Genomic DNA, 27,030 nt, shown 5'->3' on the forward strand with positions numbered 1-27,030 from the left:
TTAGTGTGTGTGTATGATGGATACGTGGGGGCAATGTCATCGGCGGGCAAGCCCTCCTCCACCTGAGCTCAGGTGGCATGGGGGGACGCTTGGCGAGCCAGGGTCCTCACCTGGGGAGAAGAATGCAGGAGAGGGGGGCCTTTAAGGCCTGTCCTCCCCTACAGCAACGAAATTGAGAATGACTGTGTGAAGCTTGAGTAATATGCCAGATGATCTGTGAGGTCTGGGGTGAAATCATGGTGACCATGGGGTGGGGATTGCAGGTTACAGGGGGTTCAGGATGTGGGAACGGCGGACGGCACGGGAAGATATCAATTATCTTGCGTGAGGAGCATGCATCAGCTGGACGGTATCTGAGCAACAAGGTTGAAAATTCGATACAACTGTAAAAGTGTGTCTCTGGATGGTCTGGGCTTGGGTGGGGGTTGGAAAGGCAAAGTGCCAGCACCAGAAGGAATAATAGGGTTGGAGGGCGTGAGCGCTCCCTCCAGAGACTGTTTAGTTGTCAGGCAGTTGAGAGCAGTGCTCAAGATGGCCTAATTGATTGGTAGTTATGGTGCTGGACAAAGGTGAGGGCCTTAGGGCCATGCCCAGTGTCATGACTGTCCAATCAAGCATGCAGAAGTGGGTATTATTTCTATAAGCACCCTAGGGCTATGCCCAGAGGTGTTAATAGTGCTTTAGAATTAAGATATGATTTGCGCCGTGTATCTAAACCAAATAGACGTTTGGGGTCACAGGAGTGCAAGCTGGGCTTGTGTATGGTGCCAACCTAAGATCTGGGTTTAGTGGGGTGCAGAGGCCAGTGGAGCATGTAAGGTGCAGTATGGGAGTTCAGCAGCAGTGGCCCAGGGTGGCGATGGATATTGAAAGTTGCAAAAAAGATAGCAGGCGCTCCTCTCCAGAAAGAACATGGCATGATAACCTGTTGGGCCTCATCAGTGAGGTGAAGCTGTGCCTCTATGAGCACAGTGAGCAGGGAGTCCACGTCTGGTTGCACCCAGGTAACTCAGGGTGACCAACCCCAAGTTCCTTGCAAATATTTCAAAAAAGGTAGCGGGCGCTCCTCTCCAGAAAGAACATGGCATGATAACCTGTTCTGAGATGAGAGTTTGCAGCACACGCTTTTTGCTCACTGTACCTTTCACAGATGGGAAATACCCATTTGCGTATCAGTGTTTGTCCCGCCCACATGGGCAGTCCAGCACCGAAATGCTATGGCAATTCCTCTCTGAACAAGAGTATGAAGAGCAACCCCATACATGATGTTGAAAGTTGGCAGGGAAAGGCACTGGTGCACTGCGACATGGCCAACACAAGCAATTTCCGTCAGACAGGTGCCAGATGCAGAATGGAATGCATGCGTTTTCCATGTGATTCAGCCCACATTCAGTGGTGGGGGCGAGGCTGGGCCAGCTGCACCACCCCCCTTTTTCCCCCTGCTGGCCAGTGTGCCCTAAGCCTCCAGCTGGCACCCTATTATCCACCCCCACTGGCACCAAATGTGCCTACGCTACTGCCCACATTCCTGCATTCTTGATAGGCTGGCACCTTCATCACAGGTTCTATAGCGAGAGGGCTCCCATTTTATTTTCTGTGATCATTTTGTCTCAGTTATTTTGAGTAGACAATCTGAAAGATGAGCCTGGGCTGAATGTAATGTTATCTCAAATTCGTGTATTATGACATAATCCGCATTTTGTGATGTCACAACTATACGATCATGCGTTCAATTATATACTGAGAGCAAAATACTTGTTATATTATATCAGTTGCTAAAGAGTGATCCATTACATTTCTTCACCATCCATTTAATAGAAAAGCTAAGTCGTTCATGACAAGACATTGATTGCTCTATCATGTAAGCTCACTGAATGCAAATGATGATCATGACCATTTTTAAAATGTAGTACACGGATCAAAATATTGCACATTATAGCCTCATCTCTTTTAAATAAATAAAGTCTTTTTTAAAAATCTTCTATTGTATTGGTTTTATGTGTGACAAATAAACAATTGAGATGTTTACAAGATTATTATACATTGTCAACCGGTCATCACTCTTTTCAGGGGGTTACATACATGTTGGTTAATTCTGTCGAGTATTCTCTTTTTTTAAGTCGCTACATACTGTGTATACTGTGTATTTAGCACCATCATAGCCTGGGCATTACATTTCTATTCCCCTGGATCATCGCGCATTTATTTAAAATGAATGCAGTCCAAAGTGTACATTGGGACAAATAGACATAAGATGACATTCAAATAGATGCCAAGATGGTGGAAAAAAACATAACTCCTCCTTACAGGTTTGGTGGCATTAGTGGAGATAATGCTGCCAGCAATTGATGGTGGCACAGGCATCCGGACACCGGGCGTGTGCCGCTAGAAGGCAAGTACAGAGGGGCCACAACCAGTCGTGTGTTAGGTATTTGACTACTGGAGTCTGCTGTGACAAGGTTCGGTTCAACAACTATATTGAGATTGTGTTTCTCTGCGTCTGCAGGTATTTGAATTGAAAGGTCTTAAGTGGATGACTGTGACACCACCTACCTGGCAAAGGGACCACTCTAACAGGACTGCACCTACCATGACTGACACAATCCCGTTTAAGTCTTCCTAGGAACATTCTAACAGGAGTTTATTCTCACCCGCCCCCACATATTACAGTGTACCATTCTAACCTTGAGGACTGTAATGTGTGGGGGATATTGTATCTGAAGTGAATGCCTCTCTGAAGCGAGTGAAAATTGGGTATACAATCATACACAAGTAATTTCATAGGGACTGGTTACGTTGTTATCTTTTTCAAATACTTTTTTCCATCTCTGTCTGAGGAAGTGAGCACACAATCACAAAAGCTCACAAATGAATGGCTTTGTTAGCCTATTTATGGTATATGCCTATTTTCTTTCGGATGGTCATTTGATGTATTTCCTGTTTTTGAAACCACCGCCCTGTAGTTAAGATAAAAACCAATTTGCATTGATTTCTCCCACAATTCTACTGTGAATACCCTTTCACTCGCAGGGGGAATCTGGCTGAAAGTTTCTGGAAAGAATGTCTGCAATGCCCCCCTCTACCAAACTGGAAAAAGTGGGTCAAATTTGCAAAACAGTATGAATGTTATTAAACAAAATAAAAGCTGTTTTTGTCCTACTTCCATTCATTTTTCCATAAAGAAAAAGCTGCTTCCATTGAACTCACGCAAAGCAACAACCGCTAGATGAATTTGCACCAAATAAGAAAGAAGTTGAGGACAAAGCATCACCGATATTCCTTTTTTTGGTTTGGTGTAAATCTGTGCAGCAGTTTTAAAAAAAATGTGATGGGTGCCTGCGGTCCCAAAACAAATTTCATGTTTCCATGTGCGTGAACCGAAGCGGTGTTGCAAAGGGATGGCGAGGCGGCGGCACACTTTGCTGTGTGCCACCAAAAGATAAGTAAAGGGGTGGTGGTGAGTGAGTTGTCTGAAATGACCGGGAGGAAAAAAACGAAAAAGTTATTTTCGAAAAAATAACTCAGTTATTTCTCCATCATTCATTTCGGATTCGAATATATCATGGTAATCCACTGGGATCAGGTTAATTGTTGCAACTTGGATAGTGGCCACAAACGTGGCCATTGGCCATGGGCAGTGAGATGAGGTTATTTACTCATGAACAACAGCGGGCCATGGTCTTTTATACTAATTGTTGCAGATTGGACCATGGCCATGGCCAAAAGACATGGCAAGTGGGTCATTGAGGATAAATAGCATAACAAAAGCCTTGAAATTCAGTGAACTTTAGTTACAAGAGAGTTAATAGGCACAAACTTATCGCAACAAACACTCTGAAATTTGTCAAATGTGGGAAGTGATGATAATCTTAACTCAGAGCCAGGTCCACACAAAAGTGCTTTTGGAGAGATGGTGTGGCAGAGGTAGAAGCAGACATGTATGGAAAGGAAACCTGTAGTGTTGGGATGTGGCTAAGCAGTCAGAAGGAGTGGGGGTATTGGAGTGGATGTGGTGGCCATGTAAGGAGCCATGTTTACTTATGGCACGGGGGAAAGAGAACCCCACCCATTGAGAAGAGGAAGGACAGGACGAAGATGCAGGACACACCGGGCATTTTCAAGGCATAAGATACAGATATGAATTTGAAAAAAAGGGAAATGCAAAAATAATACAAAAAAGGGCGCAGAAAAAGTGTGGTCAGTGAAACTACATAGAATCCAGTTGTGGTCTAGATACTGCAACCCTGAAAGCCTCAGACACAAATCGTTGCATGTTATGTTATGTTATGTTACTTTGCATTTATATAGCGCCTTATGTACCATTGGTATGATCTCAAGGCGTTGGTAGGTTGAACGCCCTCGGGAACCGTAGTTCAAGTCGGTAGAGAGAGAGAGTCATAAGGTGCGTGTGTGTACACCGGGTATGTGTGCAGCATGTGTTGCACTCATATGGTAGCTGCTTCTTAGCAGTAGGTGTGGTGGTTGGGAGATCAGGAGTATGTGTTCGTTCTGGCAGGGTGCTACCAGAACTGATTCTGGCTGTGTTAGGCCTGAGGAGAACACCTAAACTGGCGCGGGTGCAACCAGTTGTGTTTAGGTAGGATGATGGGGAGTATGTGGCAGGTGTTGGTATGAGAACAGCTATACCGAATGTATCATAGTATCGCTGTATTCTAGTTGAATGGTGGTGTACAGAAGAGAGTAAGCGTGGTGATGTGATATGGTGGTTTTCAGTAGGTGCTTGAGATCTGCGCCTTCGTGCTCTATTCATTCCATGCACTTCAACCGTTCCGTGCAGTCCTACCGATCCGTGCAGTTCAACCATTCCATGCACTCCAACCGTTCCATGCACTCCAACCATTCTTTCATAATGTCCATTCCATGCCTTCTAACTGTTCCATGCATTCTATTCGTTGGAAGTACTCCCTCAGTTCTATGCACTCCATCTGTTAAGTCAGTTTGATGCATTCTTTCTGATCCATGCACTCCATCTGTTCAGTCAATTTGATGCATTCCTTCTGATCCATGCACTCCATCTGTTCAGTCAGTTTGATGCATTCCTTCTGATCCATGCATTCCATGCGCTCCACACTCTTCATGCGCTCCACACTTTTCATGCGCTCCACACTCTTCATGTGCTCCACTCTCTTCATGCACTCCACACTCTTCATGCGTTCTACCCGCATCCTCCGTCGTACATACTCCATCAGTCTCATGAATTTCAACAGTCCCATGCACCCCATCAGTCCCATGCACTCTATCCATGTCATGCACTTGATTCATCTGTTCCATTCGTTATTTTCATTCCATGCACTTTGTCATTTCATGTCATCTATCCGTTCCATGCGCTCTATCTATTTGGTGCACTCCATCTGAATCATGTACTCCTCCTTTCCATCCTCTCGTCCACTTTATTCCACTCGTCCACTTCGTTCCTCACATCCATTTAATTTATTTCATCCATTTCCTTAATTTCATCCACTTCCCTGCTTTCATCCAGTTTATTCCTTGCATCCAGTTTATTCCTTTCAACTACTTCACTCGTACTATTCAATTTATCCGTTTTAATTTACAAAAGTGATGAATTAGTTTTTGATTTCTCGCTTGGATCCTGTTGCTGGATTGTTATTTATGATTAAGTAGCTTTTGGCTAAGGACATTGATTGCTGTTGTCGAGTTTGAGTTAAGAGTCAGTTTTAGGGGAAGAGCCATGTTTTCAGTAATTTGTGGAAAGACATGAGGTCCCCGGTGAGTCGGATGTGTGGTGGAAGTGTGTTCCACAGAGTGGGAGCTAGGGCTGAGAATGATGATCCACCTAACCTGACTGAGTTGGTTTTTGGTATGACTAGGAGGCCAGCAGAGCTAGATCTTAGAGTGTGTGGGAGATTGTAGGGTTTTATTTTGTCTTGAAGATAGTGAGGTCCGGTTTTATGTATTGCTCAGTGAGAGGTGCATAGGGTTTTGAAGGTCACTCTTCGGGCAACTGGAAGCCAGTGCAAAGTTTTGAGGGCTGGGGAGATGTGTTCTCTTGGGCCAAGTGCTAGTGCAAAAGTGCAATGTGCTGTGCATCAGGCTTCCAGGGTTGTGGTGTCCAGACCACCAGAAGGAGGCTATCGGAGCAGGTAGGTGTGGGGGGACAGCAGGTGGAGGGGCACAGTGCTGTGGAGGGAGGTGCAGTGGCACCCCCGCAAAAGGGACCGGGAAAGGGACATGAACAAAAGGCCGACTTTGCGGGTGCAGCCTTCTCAGTCTGAAATACACAAGGTCAGCCTTTTGTTCACGGCCTTCAGACCCTGAACCATATAACCAGCCAAGCATAAATCAAAAACGTGACTTTGAACAAGAAAAAACACTTTTGGTAAAGGCATCTTCGATTGGATTCCCTACACCATAAAATGTTTAGTACCTTTGTGCTGTGCTGAATTTCCCAATACTCCAAGGGAGGTAGATAGAAACAAAGATATACACCCATGTCAAGAGGTAATTGACAGGATCTGAGGGGCACCTACCTCAATGTTGTCCCGTGTGTGTGCGTGTGTGCGTGTGCATGTGTGTGTGTGTGCAAGGTGGCGCCTACTTACACTTCTACAAACCAAGAGCCAACACAATCATAAATTCAAAACAGGCACAGTTAAGAGATATACCTCACTTGCCTTTTGTGGTAACTTGGGCCGAGGGAAGGCTATGCTCCTAAGAGGAGTGTGAATGGGAATCAGTACAGAACTAAACAGCAAAGCATAACAGTCCAAAATAAAGGTAATGTCCAATCAAGGTTCTATCAAAATTAAAAAACACACTATCTGGAAAATAACTCAAAAGAAAACCCCTACACAAAACCTAGCCCTGAGGATAACACAGAGAATGTGCAACAGATAGAAGAATGTAGCACTCCGAGTTTGAATACAGGGGTGACAAGCAAATTATTAACCACAAAAAGGATATAACCAGTGTCTAGGGCCCAAATGGACTGAGGTGCAGTTATTGGTTGACAATACCTCATTTCAGGTCTTTGACAGGTTGAAAGCGTCAAACCCGGCTTTGAGAAGTGATGCGAGCAAATCATGCTAAGGTCCTGCATAATGGATCATTTGGGCTCAAGCAGGAGTCAAGCAGGTTCAAATGCGGTAGCTCTGTGAGGCTCAAAGGAGGCTTTCAGCAATGCAGGTTGGGGCACTCAACAGGATCTCTTAAAAGTTGGGCCAAGTCATTCCGGGTTGTAATGGCAAGGAAGGGTCAATGAGTAATGCACAAGTGGTTCGAGTATACGGGCGTTGGTTGTCGAATGGTGATCCTGTTGCTCCAATGTGCGATTCGGCAAAGTGACAGGTTGAGTGACGAGTCATGGTGTAACCCCTAGTCTGAGTCAGCAAGCGACTCTCCATTGACTAACGTCGGGTGCCGGCATCGAGCAGTTGATTTGATTGAAGCAGGTGAAAGGCTCAGCGAGGGAACAATGCAGCATTGAGTGGGCACTATGTACAAGCAATTGTCTGAAGGTTCTTAGGAGTGCCAGAAAGTAACACCAGTGGAATCCTTTGACGTTAATGGCATCGAATCAACTTCAATGGCCATTCAACTGGTTTCAGAGCAGTGGAATTGGGAGCCATAGCAGAGCTTGTCCTCCAGCTGCTGTGAGACCCAATTCAGAGGCTCGAGAACAGGGCAAGTCCTTTCAGAGTCTGTTCTCCTAGCCCTGGAAAATTCTAGTTTAGAATGTCAGGGGTACTGGTGAACAAAACATCTCACCCCCAATGTGCTCCAGGACTGGGTAGCGGGCAGAGCTCCCCTTTGAATTGGACTGCTCCTTCTTCACCTCGGTGGTTGTTCCAGACTGAATCAAAGAAGTAGTATGAGACCCATTCTTTTAAAGGCAAAAACCCACAGGTGATTGGGCTAAAGCTAGCGTGCCTTAGGGGTCCAATCCCTGCTCCTGAACTGGGTGGACATTGCCCTTCTGATATCACACCCAAAGGGATTCTCTCTAGATGAAGTGGGGGTCACAGGAATGATTGAGAGAGGCAGAAACAAACAAAATGGTGTAAGTCTTCTTCCATGGTGCAGAGCTCTCCCGACTTCTCTAACTCTGGCCCCTTCCTTTTTCATTAAGATCAAATACCTTTAGAAATGTAGCACCCTGTTGTGAGGCTACTCCCTTTTAATGGGTGTGCTCCTTTGATGCCTGGGCCCAGGGCAGCTGCATCGTGGGAGGCTACCTCTGGAAGTGTATGTTAACTACCCTCACAAAGAGATGAAAGAAGAGGCATGGACATCGAGGTTCCTGTTCTGTCATTTGACAGGCTTCCACAGCTGAGCTGACTCAAAGGAGCTGACACACGTGTGCTCTCAAATTGGATGTGGCTGTAATAATTATAAGAATATCATACACCATAGCTTAAGTTAGGTGTATGGTTTTTATTTAATGATTAGTCTGCCACCGGGAGGGAGACCCATAATTATAGGGTTTTGAAACAGGGGTGTACATCTTAAATGCAGCCCCGTGCTGCAGAGACTTGACTGTCACTGCAGCTGTCAAATCGGGGTACTGATGGAGCAGGACACAGGTATGCACTATGGTTTTGGCATGGAGCTTATTAAAGAGGAATCTGATCAGAAGTTTTCCATTTTATAGAGGGAATAACCCGCATCAATTTATTATTTTATTAAAAATCCAAATCTCAAGGCTCCTACACCCATGTCAAATGGCAATCTGTCACACACACACGATGCGCTTCTCATAGCAACATATATGACATTGCATATGACATTACAATGAGGCATCATCGAAAACATCACATATCCTTGTGTTTGAAGTATTTGAATATTTAACGTGTTCCCCTACCTGCTTGTAAATACCACGGCTTTAAATGCAATTACTTCAAAAACTTGCTGTAAATATTCACCATTTTGAACCATTTAAAAACATCTAAAACTTTTCATGAGAATAGAGCACCCCAAACAATTCCGGGAAACTATAGGCTTGTTCGCATTCGCTCCTATTTAGAGACTTATTTTCAGGCAAGAACCAGTCACCTCTTGTCCATTACTGATAATGCAGTTCTCACTATCGAATTACCTATTTGATTTCTGTTTTGCAAGTGGGGTATTTTGAGAGAAGGGTTTGCCCCAGAAAGTGCAATCTCACCTTGTTCCGTGGGAGCAGAATTAGATGCTCCGCGTGGATCGTCTGGCCAGTACATTAGGACCATTGGATTAAACCATTTGCAGGGGGAATTCCAACTGAAAAGTGTAACCCAGAATGTGTTCCGATGACCTGCCTTCAGTAATAACAAAGAAGAAAGGTCATGAACATGGGATAACGTCAACTCCTGGAAATGGAGAGCGTGTGCGATTTAAGCATAGACCAGTTTTAACAAAATGCTTTGAATGCATGTTGGCCAACATGTCACCACTATACACAACCCTTTTTGAAGAAAAAAATACAATTCCATGCTTCATCTCATAAAATGTTACACTTTATTTTCATGAATTCAATTACAGCTCAAACTCCCACTGGGCATGGCGAGGACAAATGCATGGGCTATTAATTCTGCAATATTTCTGTTCTGCTGAGCTGAACTCGGAATTTACTCAAGAAGCATTATGAATTCTATGCATTTAATTATCAAGCGAAACCAATAAACAAATGAACTGAGCCTGCTGAAATATTTTACAATGGTTTATATAACTCTAAACTATAGGCACACTTGCTAGGGTTTACGTGACAGCAACTCAGACAGATTCTCTGTCTGAGAATGAACTCTGGAAGCCCCAGTGAATGACGCAGGAGAGCAGCGTTGTCTGCGTCAACCAAGTGGCGCAGAGAGTGTTGGTGTTATTGAAAAGGTGGGGGCAGGGGACAAAATGACTGCTTAATTAAGAAAAAAGCCTTTCTGATCAACTATTGACTAGCAGCGAGGGAAGTAGCTCTGATGAAGATGCTACTAAGTGGATTTAAAAGAAGAGCTGCTTCTTAAGATACTGTGGGGGTGGTTCCAGTAACAGAACATGATATTTTTAGAAAACATCCTATAACCCATTTTAGAACAAATATAGGCGCCTGACAAGTTATAAAATAGGCATAATGTACACCAATAGCAATTCTCAAAATTGTACGTACGCTTGTGTGCGTGAAATTAGCACTGTTTATGTCGTGTCTCTGACTCAAATTACCAACGCATATCAGGGGACGTTACTAATTCGTCTCTGCTCTTTGTGAGTTGCAGGTGATGTATTAACTTGTATTGAAAGACCCTCAAATTATGCTGCAATAATGGTGTAACAATAGAAAGGCATGCTCCAAATCCATTTTTTGAAGGGGATGTGGGGTCAAGAAGAAGAAGGCATTTTCTTACCATATGGTCTTTTATTTACTTTAGCTGTGGATTTGGATTTAGATGGTCCATGGTAGGTTTCTGATGCGCCTAATACTTCCAGCTGGGAAAGGTACATTACCAAACGAGGGTGATCCGGTGATTGGCTTGTGGTGAACATGAGCCAGTCCTTAGGTAAGTAACTCATCTTTCACCATTAATGAAAAGACTGCTGCCCTGCATGCAGTCCTGAATGCAAGCCAGGCAACTGCCAAAACTCCTGCAGTTAGTATTATTATTCCTTAAGCTGATCTTAACTTGGGAATCGTCAATATACAGACACAAAAAAAGCAAGTTGAATGGTTATAAGAAGGTGTACAGGGCTCGCATATATACAGTAACACGCCATGGAGAGGCTACTGATCTCTGGGGACCTCCCAGGAAACAGAGGTGGTGCTGAGGGCGAAGTCTCCTAGAATAGCGGGGGCTGAGAAGTCCTGAATGAAAGATTTTAGTAATTATTTCACTAGTGTAAGTGTCGGACTATGGACAATTAAAAAAAGCTAATCACCTGGGGTCAGGGGGCAACCGAACAATAGGGTTGGGGAAGGAGCTAAAGAGGCACCAGGGCTCAAGTCGAGGGTACACGCGGGTGGACAGAGTCCACCCACTTTTTTCAGAGATGGACTCAGTCCCCCCCAGCTAAATTGGGAAACATTGAATGTCCTCTTGGAATTTATGAATTAAAGTCGACTTCGAGGATCAAACAGCATCATCGGATTTGCAGGCCAGACACTTCAGTACTGCACTATATAACATGATGAAAAATAAACATCTAAAGGTGAAATGTCTCATTTTGGTACTGTAGGTTCCAGGGAAAACATGTGTATTGGTTCTTGGAGTTTAAAACATGCACACCATTTAACATTTTCAAATACACTATTAGAAGAAAATATCCTCTCTTGCTTTTGTGTGTGTGTTGATTTTATGAAAAGCAAAAAATGCCATTCGTCCTGTGCAATTTGAGTGGTTATGAAAAGCCAATTTAATGAAATGTGAATATGTTACCATGAAACACACATTTCTGGCGACATCACATCCCATTGCGTTTGTTGATGAGACCCCCCACTTTAATTTTTAGAACTTGACCCCTGAGAGGCACTATAGTTAAAAGATAACTGGGGGTAAGAATGGGAAGTGGATCAGAGAGAGCAATGCAAGGGTGGGGTCAGGTGCAATGAGAGTTAGCAGAGGGACTAAAGGAAGGGGTGCAGGCAGAGGCGTTGCTAGGGGGTGGCTTAGGGGCCTAAGCCCTGGGTCTTTTGGTTGTAGCCCGGATAGAATCTCAGGGACTACAATCAAAAGGCTAGCTAGCCCCGAGTCCCGACAGTCCCGACATTACCATAGCCCTGTATCTTTTCCAGACCTTGCAACACCCCTGGGTGCAGGCAGCACTGAGAGCAGTGTGTAGATTACAGAGAGGGGCAAAGGGACCAATGAGTGGTGATAAAGCACCTCTCTATGGGGCTAAAGTAATTATGGCAGTTGTGAGAATTAATGGACCTGTTTGAGGGAGTGCTGAGGTAGTGAAAGAGAATTTACGGGGTTAAAAGAGCACACAAGAACTTAAGGAACATATGGGCTGGGTAGAGGCTGAACACTGCTGGAGTACCACTGTAGAGGGCACATGAGCACTGGCGGTCAGAAGCAGCATGCACTGCAGCTCAGGGTCCGACGGTGCAGGCTTTGGATGCTGAACACTGCCACTGGCAATAACAGAGATAATAACAAGCATTAGGAGTGGCCAGCTTGGTTCGAAAGCGTTCTTTTGTAAATTTTGTTTAAAACTGTTCAGTAGTTTTTTTAAAAAATTGGCAAAAAGTAGGTGAAACAAAATTAGTGATATCTGGGTCCAGTCCGAGGACTCGCTTCCCGATTCAGGATCCACCGATACATCTGGGCCAATCATACGCACCTGTTGATTGGATGGTGAAAAACATGAGCTGCATCATATTTTTGGGAATGGCCGACATGTTGGATCTGCAGACAGCGGCTGGTGTCCGTGGATAGCATGGTGAGGGAAAAGTCTGGAAAACATATTTGGGGTTATTTTGTGGCCGAAAGAGGGTCTGGAAAGGGCAGAGGACTGGAATAAAGTTGACATGGAGCTGTTTTCATAAGTGAAAAAAGGGTGTGCAGGTGCCGCCGAGTACAGTTAATTTTGCTGCCTGTGGGCATCATTTGGATTGGGGTATTCTGGGTGAATATTGTAATTTAAAGGTGTATTTTATGTACTTGTCATATGGTTTAATTATATTGTGGTTGTTGTGGCCAGTGGCCAGATTCTTGGGGGCTTGGCCGTAGGTCATGGAATCTATAACATTGTTAAGTGGCAGTTTATTATGTTAATAGGGTTGCATGTCGAGTTTTTGGAACTGGTTGATGAATGGATGTGTGACTGTTCGAAATCAGGCAATGAGGGAGGGATATAAACATAAAATGATGAATGGCCTGGAAAGGGGACTGCAGAGACTGTGGATAGTCATTAAAGTTCCAGATTATGGTTCTTATTGTATGCTAGAGAATTATTTGGGAAAGAAAATTGTTTCGGTCCTTTTCTTTTTTTCTCTAGTATAGAATTGTCCATTATTTCCATTAGTATAGTAAAAAATGTTAATGGAAATGTTGTAAAATCTCATTGAGTTTAACTACTTTACTGAAAAATGTAAAGTAGATGGAATCTATAAGATAATATTTTTAGTTCTATTTTTTCTGTGAAAGGTGGTTCCTAAAGGAACCTTTTTTTGGTGTTTTTTGATTTTGTATTTTTTTTACATTTTTGTTTTGCAGGAGAGGCCGGGAGTAAGGCGTGGGAATGAGGGAAGCGATACCTACTACAGATATGGAGTCGCAGATGGACAAGCGAGGGTGTTGGGCATGAGTCAGATCAGTGTTTCTCATGCTCCTTGATTACAGCCTCGAAAGCATTTCAAAACTGTTCCCCACTGCACAGTGGTGTGTTGCAGTATGTACAGAGTACTGCTGTCTTGGAAAGATATGGACCATCAGCCTTTTTAATGGCTTACAAGATAGCTGGTGGGATCTTGTGCCCCACAGTAGTAGCCTGTGTAGTGGCAGTAGCAGTTGAGGAAGATGAGGTAGACAAAGTCAGCCTACTCATTCCTGAGAAGGGAACAGCCTTTCTCAGAGCATCCCAGTGGTTAGATTTGAAGTGGCTGTGCCTGGAGGTGGTCCCATAGGAGTACTGTCCAGGTTGTCCATGACTGAGGACAACGTTGCACTCAGTGCATTTTACCTTGGTAGCCTTAGCCTTCGGTACACCCCCAATGGTGGTAAAGAGCTGCCACACCCATGATTCTCTCTGAGCGCTGGAGGTAGGCATTTCCTCTATCTCATCTTCCTGGCCCTCTTGATTCTTTTGTGCATCATTGCACTTTTTCCATTGTCCAGGCCCTCCAGCTTGTGGTGGTGGTGTTGTTGTGGGTGGTGGCTCTTGGGGAGGAGGGATGGGCATGGCTGATGACATTTGTGAAGTTAAATAACAGTTGTGCTAATATTCTTTCAAGCATGTACTCTCTCCGGGATTGCAGATGGAAAATCAGTAAGACTAGATCTAGGAGCTGTGCAAAGGTACATGTTCAGCTTGAAACTTCCTAGATCGGCTGAAAATGCAGTTTTGAACTAAAGCACCCATTTGCGAAGCGCGGACCCATTCTGCAGTGACATCAGACTTTCACAATCATCAGTGAACAAAAAACGATATGAAAAGTTGTTGAAAGTTGGTAGAAGTGTTAAGAATGTTGCTAGAAGTTGGGGAGTGGCACAGTTTTCACTTCAAACTTCCTAGATTGGCCGAAAATGCTACTATATTGGGGTTGAGTATGATATTAGCAAGTTGTAGCAAATTAGAGTGCACTGGTAAAAACCTATGAAATTCAGTGAAAACAACTTTGTTAAAGGGACATTATGATTACAAGTAAAACCGAACATGGACATCCGAGCCTTTTGGGACCCCCCTGTGGTCTTAAAAACCGCCACACCCAAGACTCTCTGGCCGCTCAATGGGCTCTCCAGAAGTTGCTGCAGACGTCACTGGACATCATCATGTGACCGAACACGTGCATGACGGCGTGTCTGCTGACAGTTTAAATCTGTATTTCCAGCCAATCTAGGATGTTTCAAGTAGAAAATGTACCCGTCCAGAGGTTCTAGACCCATTCTTATTTGAGCTGTCAACTTTTTACAACTTTCCAAGACCACTTTTCAGCTCGAAAGTCATGCAGTCCATGGACAGTTCCTCTGAAGAGACCCACCCATTACTTATAGTCATTCTCAATCTGGATATCCAGTAGAGAGCACTAGGAGAAGGCCTGCTTTGCAGAATTTTAAAAACCTGCTCCAATGGCATCTGTCATGGCCATCCCTCCTTCCCAAAGACCACCATCACCACCACAACCACCAACTGGGGGGGCCTGGACAGGGGAAAAGGCGCAGTGATGTGGAGGAGGATGATGAGGAACAGGAAGATGAGGTAGTGGGAGTGTCTATTTCTAGCACCCAGAGAGTCATGGGCGTGGCGGTTTTTTAGACAGCAGGGGGGGTCCCAAAGGCTCAGCTGTTCATGTTGAATTCTCAGTCACAGACAATATGGGCAGTATTCCTTCAGGACCAACTCCATGCACCACCACACCAGATCCAACCACCCGGTTGCTCTGAGAAAGGCTGTTCCTTTCTCAGGGAGAAGCAGGTTAACATCCTCTACCCCATCTTCCTCAACCACTTCTGCCACAGGCTACTTTTGTGGGGCAGAGGATCCCGCTGGCTGCCTCACATGCCATACAGGAGGCTGTCGATCCTTACCTTTCAAGGGTCACAGTTCTCTGCATGTACTGCAACACACCGCTCTGCAGGGAGGAGGAGTTTTGGAGTGCTTTTGAGGCTTCGGCCAAGGAGCACAAGCAACACTTCCCCCTACCTTAGATTTAAGGCCCGCCCAACATCTTCCCTTGTCCACTTGCCCCTCTGTATCTATGGTTGGTTTCCCTTCCCTCTCTTCCCTACCCCACCTTACCTCCTCACCTCTCCTATAAAAAAAACGATATCCTCAAAAAATATAAAAGCCAGAAAGACAAAAAAAAGTTCCTTTAGGAGCCACTTTTCCCAGTTAAAAAAATAACAAACAAAAAAAATAACAGGAGTTTTTGCAGCCTGTATGGTCCACAGACAGTTCGATAGTCTGCAGGCACCTGAAAAATCCCACGTGTTGGGTGAGGGAATTAAAATCATTTTAATTGTTTTTCGCTCAAAAATTGTGTTTCTTAAAAGAACCTTGTGTAATTTTTTGGAAGTTTTATAAACTGGACTAACAAATGTTCTACTGAACTTATTTATTTTTCCAAATTTCACAAAAACTGCTTGTAAATATTGTTTTCTGTTTTTTTATTTACCAAAACTACAACAAAAAAATACTTCACAAAATATTTCATGAGTTCACAAATATAGTTTCAGTGCATTTCAGATATTCAAAAGAAAAATCTGATTTCCAACATCAGTCAAATGCACTCCATCTTCTCGAAAATAATTACAGCATCCAACTTGATATTTTTCGTTGTCAAAAGATGACATTCTAAAGCATATAAAAAAGCACATACACCTTTATTAACATCCTGTCTAGATTCTTCCACTTGAGGACAAAACAAGTCTCCATATTTGCCTTGGATTGATTTCAGAAACAATTACCTTTGCAGCTGGAAACAGTTCCATTAGGCTTCGCAACATATGCTTCATAGCAAACTACAAAGAATAAGCAGTCACGTAGCCCAAACTGTTACCTCCACAATGCACAATAATAATATCTGGACATTTAAAGTGAGCCATACTCTCACAGAATGGTAATAAGGTTACCCGGTTTAACACACAGTCTGCATACCACGCACCTTCCAATCCAATAGTAGCAGAGATGCCGAGAGATTCAGTATAGACCTTCAATGAATGGATCCAAGAATCTCCCACCATCCACACACTCTGCTTCTTCATAGCCATAGCCATGGCCATCTTCACTACAAACAACAAAGAGAACACATGCTACCTTGTACTCCTGTACACTTCAACCCCTCCTCCAGACCCACAAAATCTGATTAGCTGGTCCCCCAATGGCCTCTTTTCATGCCAGGCATCCTTCAACGAACCAGATGGCATATGCTGGCCTGCAGACTACTGCAGTGTTTGCGGACGCCACCGTACTGGACAGCCCTTCTACCTACACTGGCCACAACCACCACATTAGAATTAAACCAATAACAAATATGTAAAACACCTTCAAATAACACGACTCACCCTGTACCGCCCCACTTCCAATGTAGTCCACGGACAATAAAAATGACTGCAGACTCAGCGGCACCGGCAACGCTTTTATTCATCTATAAAAAACAGCTCACTATCAACTTTTTCCCCTCCCCCACCCTTTCCACATGCTCTTTCAGCTACAAAATGACCCCAAATATGTTTTCCAGACTTTTTCCTCAGCGCACTGTCCGTGGACAAAGGCGGTGGTCCGCGGATCCAATATGGTGACCGTTTCAAAAAATGTGATGTGCCTCACATTTTTTAACATTAAATCAGAGTGCGTCTTTGGTGCCCGCGGACACCAAGCCACTCTCTGATTGGTCCAGAAGTGTCTGCATACTCTGATTCAGAAAATGAGTCTGCAGACTGTACCCAGACATAACTAATTCTTTTTACCTACTTTTTGTTCTTTTTTTTTTTAAAACTACCAAATGGATTTACACCATATTTGCAAAAGCCACCTTTCGGGACCAAGCTACCGCTCCTCATGCAAGTTTGGTGAAAATCTGCCCAGTGGTTTGGGCTGTAGGCGCAAGCATAAAATGTTTTCCATTGTGTCTATGACAATTTCAAACATTTTGGGACCACCCCTATATCTTTGTCCCTCCTGGACAAAACTACACCAAACTTCATAAAACCATTCCGAGGGGGACGTATACTTACTTGCAGTCTGGTGAGGGTTCATCTGGGGGGGCAAAGTTATAAGCCACCCAAAAAGTACTCTTTCTATGAGTTGAGCAACTTAACCATAACTACACGGCCGCTACCGCAGGCCGTGTAATAATAATTCAACATGGGCCTCATGACAGAAACTTTGCATGTTATTGGCACTTGGGGAAAAAATTGCCTGAGTGCAAACAACTAATAAACATATCCTTGCAATGTAATTTTGCACCAGGGCAACATTTGTCCTACTGCTAATAAAGAACGGAATTTGCACCAGTACAAATGTTGCCCTGGTGAAAAAATGCATTGAAAGGAATATGAGCGTTCTTACATAAACTTTGCACCAGCGTGAGTGCAATTAAGTATAGGGCAAAAATTGCCCGAATTCAGTAAATATATTCTTTCAATATATTTCTGAACCAGTGCAATGGTTACCCTAGTTGTATTACCTTGCCCTGGCTCTAATTGTAGATGCACCAGTGCAAGGTTTCTGTAATACTGCCCTGAGTTTTTTACATCAGTGCAACCCTTCAATAATTCATATTGCAATAACGTTATTATGATTGAAACCATGAAGGCCAGATGGATGTGTGGGGATTCAGAGGTTTCTTTGAGATTCTGAATACATAGGCCTCCATAATGGGTTAGGCCCATACAAGAAATTATAAGAAAAACACATATTTCAGTCGAAATTGAAGATAATCAGAGGGGAGGGGAGAAATACATCCTTGTGACATGACAAAGTACATTGGGCCAATGAAAGTAAAGTGGAAGATTGTTGAAAGTGTCATTATGTGAAGGGAACCTATCATAGGCCCCTTCCAAATGATGCGTGGGTGGGTTTAGTTACGTATTGAAGGTCAAACACATAGGGAGTTGAGAGAGTTGTGGCAAAGGGTGCAGAGGAGGAGGGCCTACCAAACACGAGAAGAGCTGATTGTGGTTCTACCTGAATGTAGCTGATGGAAACAGTCCTTAAGAAGTCCTTTCCAGAAGAAGTCAAATTCGGATGTCTTTCCCAAGACATATCCAGATTGCCTGAAAGGGATCTGGCAGCGGAGCTCGCCTGGGGGAGTCCCCTGGAGCTGTCGATATTCCTACCTGTTGTGGGCCTTGAAAAAGACAAGTCAAAAGAGAGTACGACAACCCCAGCGCATTTAGAGCTATGTCCCAAGAATTAGTTAAACCCAAATAGAAATTGGATTTCTTGTGTGGCAATCCTTTACAAACTATGCCATTGGGTTACTGGGACCATAAGGGAATCGTTCTGGAATTATATTAAAGAAAATAATAGCATATAATGTATAAGTGTGGAGGGCATATTAGTCTCTGACAGTAAGCACATATTCATTAATCTGTGAGTTGAAACAGGGGAATTTATATCTGAGTTTGTGACCATGGTGTACAATATGGCTCACATATTTACAGATATTGAGAGACTTCTTGAACTGTGAAAATCATAGTTTACATTAAAAAAAAATCCTGAATAGAGCTTTGGACCCATTAGGGTGGAATAGGAAAGAGGCTGTTTTCTCCCCTTCATTCTCAAGAAAATAATGTCAAATTAAATAACCTTTTTAATTTTTCCAATAACATTGTGAAGAAAAGAAAGGAGTCTGCCAATTAAAATTAAGTTTGATCCATTGTCTATGGTTAATGTATACTCTCATGCTTGTTTGACCCTTTAAATTGATCTAGATATCGTGCTCTCCAAAACAACAGCTTCTATCCTATACCCAAACTCGTAGACAAAGTAGCCAAACGTTTAATCTGAAACTATTCTATGTGAGCCCTATATTTTCACTGATGCAAACACTTCTCAATGGTGTCAGAGAACATTAAATTAATGAAAAATTAATGAGCATGTGTTCACATGATTGTGCTTTCTTTGAAGCTGTCAAGCGCTGACAATTTCTGTGTTGATATTATTTTCTAGAATAGATATTAAGATTTATTTTTATACAAATATGTGTTTGTGCATTATAAATGTAAGTGTTAGAAAGATAATATGAGGCAGGTTCAATTTCTTTTCTGTAGTTAAGCTGTCTGTATGTGTGTGGATGATTGTGAGTGACTTCCCTAGCGTTCAGAGTTGGGGAGCTAGCTCTATTTGTGATGTTCTATTTTAAATAAAACCGAATATTCAGATTAAAAAGAGTCTGTTTCTTGTCCCACATTTTGGGATGGAATAGTTGTCGAGGGAGGTGTTAGATCTGGGGATGTTTCTACATAAAAAGAATCTACAAAATCAATATGTATTCTGTAGATTTAAGTCTTTACACCATGAAACAGAATAGAGCCATCCAGTGGCAGATGGTGGTTGGTGATGCGATCAGAGACTGTAGGAGTGAAAGAGGGGAAGGAGAAGAAGATCTGAGTATCTTCAGTAAAGCGTTGACAATTAATGCCAAAGGCAGAAATGTGTTTGCAGAGGAAGGAAGTATGCATGGTGAACAGAAGTGGGTCTAGGAAGATCCTTGTGGAATATACATTCAGATATGTTTCAGGTAGGATGTGCTATAGTCACATGAGATAGGGAAGGAGAAGTCAAATAAATAGTAGGGCACCCACTTGAGTACAGTTTCCTACTATTTCTAGAAGCCTTGGAGGGAAAGGGTTTGAAGGTGAGGTGGATGATCCACAATGTTGAAGGCAGTAGAAAGGTATAGAAGGACAAGAAAAGAGCAGAGGTGAGAGTGGTGGGAAGTGATAAGTGTAGTGATGATGTAAGAGAGCAGTCGCAGTGTAGTGTTTGGACCAGAATCCAGATTGATGGGGGTCAGCCAGTGAGCGTACCTCAAGATATTTGACCATGCAGTTGAAGAAAAACCTCTTGAAGATTTTAGCATGGTAGAGAAAGAGAGAGACAGGTCTGTAGAAAGAGGGATAGTTGGGCAGCATGTGTGTGTTAGAAGGTGTATAGCCAGCTTGGAAGATACCACTTGAGACAAAAAGGTTGAATAAGGTGAGCACAGATGAAAGCTGCAAGTTTCTTAGCAGTTTTTGATGCAAAGTTGTCAATTGGAGAGTGGGATAGTTTGGCAGAGTGAAAGATGGGCCAATGTCATCATGGAGGTGGAATGGGACAAAGAGAAGAGTGTTGGGAAGACCAGAAGATGGAAGAATCCGGCTAAGTTAGAAGGGTGATTTGTATGTAGAAGTAGGTGGTAAAATAATCAGCAGATACAGAGGTGGAAACCAAGTGGGACAAACATGGCCTGGAGGCTACTTGATTGCTTGAAAAAGAAAAAGAGAAAGTGGGGAACACAGTGGTAGCTGTTGAATCTTTTAATTGGAGGGGCTTAAAGATGTCCCCCAAATATGTGAACGAGCATTGCAAGGGAGCCTGCAACAACCAAGGAAAGACGAGGGGTCTTCCCCTAGTGATGAGTTAAAATGGTGCATTTTACAACACAAATTATGTGCAAATTGGGTAAAAAGCCAGACAATTGCTTTTCTAAGGTAACTCATGAAAAAATCCAGTAGATGCAAGTCAACAACAGTGATGTCTTTCCCCACAATAAATGTCAGTATCAACAATTTTTTATGCTGGCTGTGCTCATGCATTTCTGTGCTGGATGCACCAATTTAGGCCAGTATTCCCATATACGAACATATTTATGTTTGCTTTGCACATAATGCCATAATTATACTATAAGAAAACATGTCCATGCAGATTCTGCCAGTATGTTCCTACAAGTGTAAATGAAATAGCCACAAAATAGCACTTACTATGCTTGCCTTATTAAAAATGTCCAGTAAGAAATGTCATGCAATAGTAAGAAATGGCTAGATTGGCTGCACCCAAATGGCTGTCTAACCATGTAATAACACTTATGTTGCTTTGCTATAGATTCCCAATAAAAAATGCCATGTCAAACAAATAGCTATACTGGCTGCCCCAAAATGCCAGTCTAACCAGGTATTAACACTTATTATGCTTGCCTCATCACCCAGAAATAAAATGCCCAGTAACACATTTATTGTGACAGTAAGAAATGAATAAACTGGCTACACCAAAATGCCAGTTTAGTCACATAATAATACTTATCATGCTTGCTTTATCAAACATACTTATACAAAATGTATTGCTACAATATGAAATAGCTAGCCTGACTGCACCAAACTGCCAGTCTTACCATGTAATAATGTATATCAGCTTTTCTTCATCAATGGCATTCTTTACTCTGCATCTACAATAGACGCCCAGTAAAAAAGGTTGCAGTTTCCGCACCCCCTCCTCACCCTCACCCACCAAAATCAGCCCCTCAGCCCAGCAAAAACACATGTGCACACACAGTAACACAACATTCACTCGCTCATTCACACAAAGCATTCACTCATCCACACGCCCACCCATACATCATACACTCACTTATACATGCACACATTGCATAATTATAATGCAGTAAAAAAAAACCTTGACTGCAAGCAGCCCCAGCATGGGCTCTGCTCTCCTCTGCAAGCGCCTCCGGTAAGCCCTTTCATTCCTACACAGCATGAAAGGGAGCCAGAAAGCAAAAAGTACTTCCTGGTTTCCTGCACATGCACGCAGGAGCTGGAGTGCTCCATTGACAATGTCCTGATCTGTTGGAACGTGCGCTGAAGCATAGGAAGACCCACACAATCAAACATGCAGTTCCCAGACTGCATGCCCAATGGGCAATGCAAGGCTTGGAAATCAAAACGCCCTGGGCCTTGCATATTCCATTGTATATGCGTGCAGGGGAACAACAACTGTCATAGGGGAAACACTGTTTCCCTTTGACTATTCAAGCCAACACATGAGCTCTCCTTCAGCTGCAGAAAGCAGCTTGGAAAGCACCTTGTGTTTACATTGGGCTGGCTCATGGGCTCCTCCATAATTGATAAGAGTTCTTGCTGATCTTCCCCCCTGCCCATTATGGACAACCCACCACTGGGAAACAGAAAACAAGATTAGGGTACTAGGAGGATTTGCCGTGTCAAGAGCTGTTTTAAGGGTCACTCGAGTTTCCTAGGAGAGGGGAGGGGTCGGTATTACTGCCAGCAGCATAAACGGTCAGCAGCTGGAGCCTGGGGAGATCCATGTTTGATCACGTGAATGGTCGGGGATAAAGGAATGGCCAATAAAGGTTGGGTGGATCACTTTCAACAGGATGTCATTCAAAGCCTACAGTAAATACATTCAATTTGTTCATAATTATCCATTTCGTATTTTGTGCCGCTAGCTATCTGCCATTATGAGATCAGCAGATAACAATGTGTTACTCTGCAGTGCTGTGGGGCACTTTTATATAACTGTTAAATAGTCCTAATTAAGATATTTGTGTTCAAATGTTTTTCTGTATTATTATGCTCAGATGGTAGCCATTTGCACAGAGGAATATTGTGCATGGCTGTGGCTAATTGTGCTAGGTGATATGTTTCACCTGCAATGTGTCTGTTCTTTGTTTTTTAATGTGTAGTCATTATATGCAAACATTGCTTATAAATTAAAAAACAAAGAAATGCACTTGAAAGGTCTAAAATGTGAGTGGGAGAATTTAACATCACCGTGCATAATAGCAACATGCGCAATTTGGCGATGTGCATTGTTTGGTTACCCTTTTAATTGGGGTCTTCATTCTCCAAAAATGTAATGAGTGGAAGCACCACAGGAGCATATTAACGGAGTGGCACTTGTTTAATCTTGATCTGCACCATGCAGCGCAGTTTCGGCAGTTTATGGATGTGCCATGCAGAGAGTTTACACCTGCACATCATCACACAATGTACGGCTACCTAAGAGCAAGAAAGTAATTATTATAAAAACAGAGGGAACCCTTGATTCTAATAGAAAGCAAAGCATTAAACCAAATGTTGAGGGCCTACGTTTGTCCATGTATTTGTTTTGCAATTCATATATGTTAGCAAAAGAAAATGTTTTCAAAAATTCCTTGCAGAGTACATGTTCAATAACTTGATTCATGTTCAGTCATTAGTATTCCATAGCTTACATAAACGGGCTTGATGTTCAATTAAACATTTTTGCGCTACGCCCTCGGAAAATACATGAAGAACGAAAGATTAAAGAGTTCCGTTGTCTTCAGGGGTTAGCGGGGCGCTTTGAGGTAGATTTGTATTTCGTGCACACCCCGTGCTTTGCCATCTGGAAGGACTTGCTCTAGGAATCAGAGCAAATACGCAAATGAGAAAAGTGTCTGAAAAATGAGCAGATCGGTAACACAGCACCTGAGGTAGTTAAAATAACATTGGGAAAATGGAGATGTGTGTGCGTGTGTGTTGAAGAAAAGCAATTCAACTGCCATAAATTGCAGTATTTTAGCACGGAACATAATTATTATGATTAGCACAGGCAGTTATTTATTTGTGGATACAGTACTAGTTAAAGGCACTCAGGATATCATGCATACACGCTTGAACCCAGCAGATAACCACTGAGCAAATGCAAACCACTGATTGCCCTGCTTGCTACAAAACAACACTGTGGCAGAGGTACATGGAGGAGCAGAGGCTACAATGCCCACTCAGCCATCACACTTCTACAAACCAAGAGCCAACACGGTCATAAAGGTAAAATAGGCACAGTTAAGAGATATGCTTCCTTCGCCTTTTGTGCCAACATGGGCCGAGGAAAGGCCATGCTCTTAAGAAGTGTGTGAATTTGATTTTGTAGCACCCCAAACATAACAATCCAAAATAAAGCGAATGCCCAATGAAGGTTCGATAAAAATAGGTGTACTTTGTTAAAGCACACCCAGCGTCTGCAAAATAGTTCAATAGAAAAACATTACACAAAGACCACATCTGGGGAAAGAACAAAGAATAAGCAAATACAGCACAAAGCAGCACTCAGATTAATGAATGAGGGGTGTAAGGCAAGTACAAACCACAATATTCTTTAAAAGGATATTTTTCTTGGATGCATAAATGAGATTAATGGCCAAACCAGTCTCTAGGGCCCAAAAAGGGGCCATGGGTGCAGTTAGTAGTCAAAAGTGCCTTTTTGCAGTTCTTGGCAGCTCCAAAACAGACTTATTGGCAGCTCCACCCCAGACTTCTTCTTGATGTGCAAGCAATTCAAAGATCTGGAGAGTGCAAAAGGCAGCACCAGAAGGTGCTGGTGGTTCAAATGTTTCTTGAAACATGGCTCCAAGCAGTTCAACCATGAAAAACACCAGGATCATGGCTGTCTTGGCTCTCTGGGTGCTGGGAGCCCCAATCCAGGGGCTCAGGGACAAGATGAGGCCTTTTTTGCATGCCCCTAAAAACGGGTGAGGCTGCACACAACTGCAGGGTTCCTTCAACAGGGTGAGACCCTGGGTACGGCTGTGGCTGCCACAGAGGCAGGTCTTGCTCTTGCAGCAGGTCACTCCTCATGTTGCTTTGTGTTCCACTCCAGGGACTCAGGGACAAGATGGGTCATTGTTCTCGGGCTCCCAAACATAGGTGTAGGCTGGCACACAACTGCAGGGGTCTGTTAACACGGTGAGTTCCTGGGTACGGCTGTGGCTGCCACAGAGGCAGGTCTTGCTCTTGCAGCAGGTCACTCCTCATGTTGCTTTGTGTTCCACTCCAGGGACTCAGGGACAAGATGAGTCATTGTTCTCGGGCTCCCAAACATAGGTGTAGGCTGGCACACAACTGCAGGGGTCTGTTAACACGGTGAGTTCCTGGGTACAGCTGTGGCTGGCAGAGAAGCAGGTCTTGTTCCTGCAGCAGGCTCACCCCTGATGGTCTCTGGGATTGGTTAGCGGATAGAGCTCACCTCTGCCTTGGAACACCTTCCTTCACCTCACAATCTGAGGACTTTGGAAAGGGCTGCTCCCCCAGGAGGGTCCAAATGAAACTACTCCTAAGCCTACCTCTCACAGATATTATTTCTTCTTCTATTGTTCTAGAACCACACCTCGGTTGAAATGTGCTCACCTTCTCTACTGTTTTTATACATCTTACTTATTGTAATGGCTTTATAATTCATACAATCCCATCTACAGAATATACAGATTTAAAACTCTGCATCTCGGTTATAACGTGTTTTCCCTGCTGCAGCTAATGTGAATTATTGCATGGGAACCTTTCCTCAGTGCTGCCAGAGCAGGAGTATTACAATGGTGTCCCTTAGTGTCCCTGGGTGCATTTTCCCACTTAGATATTACAGGGAGAAGAGAGAGTCAAAAGCTACCTCTATTACACCGTTAAGGCTGCGGTAGGTTTTCAAAAGGCAGAAAGCTAGTTTGTAAATGCTAGCTATCAAAAGTCACAAAAAATGGGAGAGGATAGAAATTTTTGTTTATTCAGACATACATATAGAATATAGAATTCATAGTAAAGAATACATAGTTTGAAACGAAAGAACACATGCAAGCCTTGTTTGGCTTGTAACAAAAGAACACAAAAAATGAAAATGAGTACAAAACTGTTATTACATCACAGTTTGGTAGTTGAGGGTTAGTAACATGTATTGTGGATTTCAAATACTACAATCAGATTGGTAGTATGTCATAGTATCCTCTCCCATTTTTTGTGACTTTTGATAGCTAGCATTTACAAACTAGCTTTCTGCCTTTTGAAAACCTACCGCAGCCTTAACGGTGTAATAGAGGTAGCTTTTGACTCTCTCTTCTCCCTCTAATTAACGCCTTTTTGAGTCAAGCCCCTCTTTAACAAAAAAGAAGGCACTTAGCCCCCCTTTTTTCTATACCACCTAGATATTAGTCTTTAGTCTGTGGGAAAATCAGAATTCTTTGACTTTTTCCAAGTCTGCACAGGTATGAAGCAATTTGTGGTTGTAGTCATTACCTTCCTGAAAATGTGCAAAATGACCGCCTGGTATTTCTGAAGTCCCGTAACTTGACAACTAGCACCCTTTCACTTCTTGAAAGACCCTCTTTAGCTATTTGACTATGGGAGTTTAGTCTCAGAGTTCTCATGCAAAGGAGGCCCAGGGAAAATGAAAACTGGTTTAGACTCAGTGATTGTCTGCCAGAGACCCCACATCTATAACCTTGGGTGTGCCCCTGCTGATAGCTGTGAAAATAGGATTGAGTCTGATCACCAGGGTTTGGGAGGCTGTCAAAACTTTGAATGGTTCATGAAGCGTGATTGTAGAGTCAGGGTCACCCCGAGCCCTTTGAGTGCGTATATCTGTAAAGAACCATTTCTTCATTTGAATACTTCAAACTAATCCTCTACTTGGAAAAAAATGCTGAGGATGAAGCTGGAAGCTCTGTTTCTGGACTCCTTATCCTTGTGAAGGTGGAACGTTGCTACTTCTCTACCAGAGGGAACCGTCTTTGGGGAGCCCTCCCCTTGAACCACTGAGCACAGTTGGATCCTTCATCCCTGAAGCTGGTGTGTGTTTCCCTGAAGCTCCTGGTCATGTGCATCGCTGTCTCAGTGGAGGAAGCACTGATGTCTTGCAGGTAGCCAGTCAACGATAGTTCTGCTGTCCAAAAGTGCTTGCTTCATCATTGAACTAATCAAGCCAGACTGTGCTCTGCCCTTCCTCTGAAGTGCAGTGCAAAGTGCTGGCGGTAGCATCCCCTGACCAGTCCCATAAGGTCAGTTTTGTGATAACTTGCTGATGCTGGGGTTGAGCCTGCAGACCTTTCTCCTGCGCACAAATATGGCATCCTATACTTCTGAATTCTTCGTTCATCTCTGAAATCTTCCTTTGTGGGAATCTTTCTTGACTCTTGGGCAG

General features: G+C 43.3%; 1 protein-coding gene across 1 annotated transcript in view; it reads right to left on the reverse strand.

Moving 5' to 3' along the window:
- Positions 1 to 27,030, reverse strand: part of NMBR (neuromedin B receptor) — a 673,932-nt gene that overhangs the window by 319,434 nt on the left and 327,468 nt on the right. The gene's annotated exons all lie outside the window — the stretch shown is intronic.

Source organism: Ambystoma mexicanum, chromosome 4q, assembly GCF_040938575.1.
Source record: "Ambystoma mexicanum isolate Mex_15411 chromosome 4q, UKY_AmexF1_1, whole genome shotgun sequence".
Lineage (NCBI taxonomy): Eukaryota > Metazoa > Chordata > Amphibia > Caudata > Ambystomatidae > Ambystoma > Ambystoma mexicanum.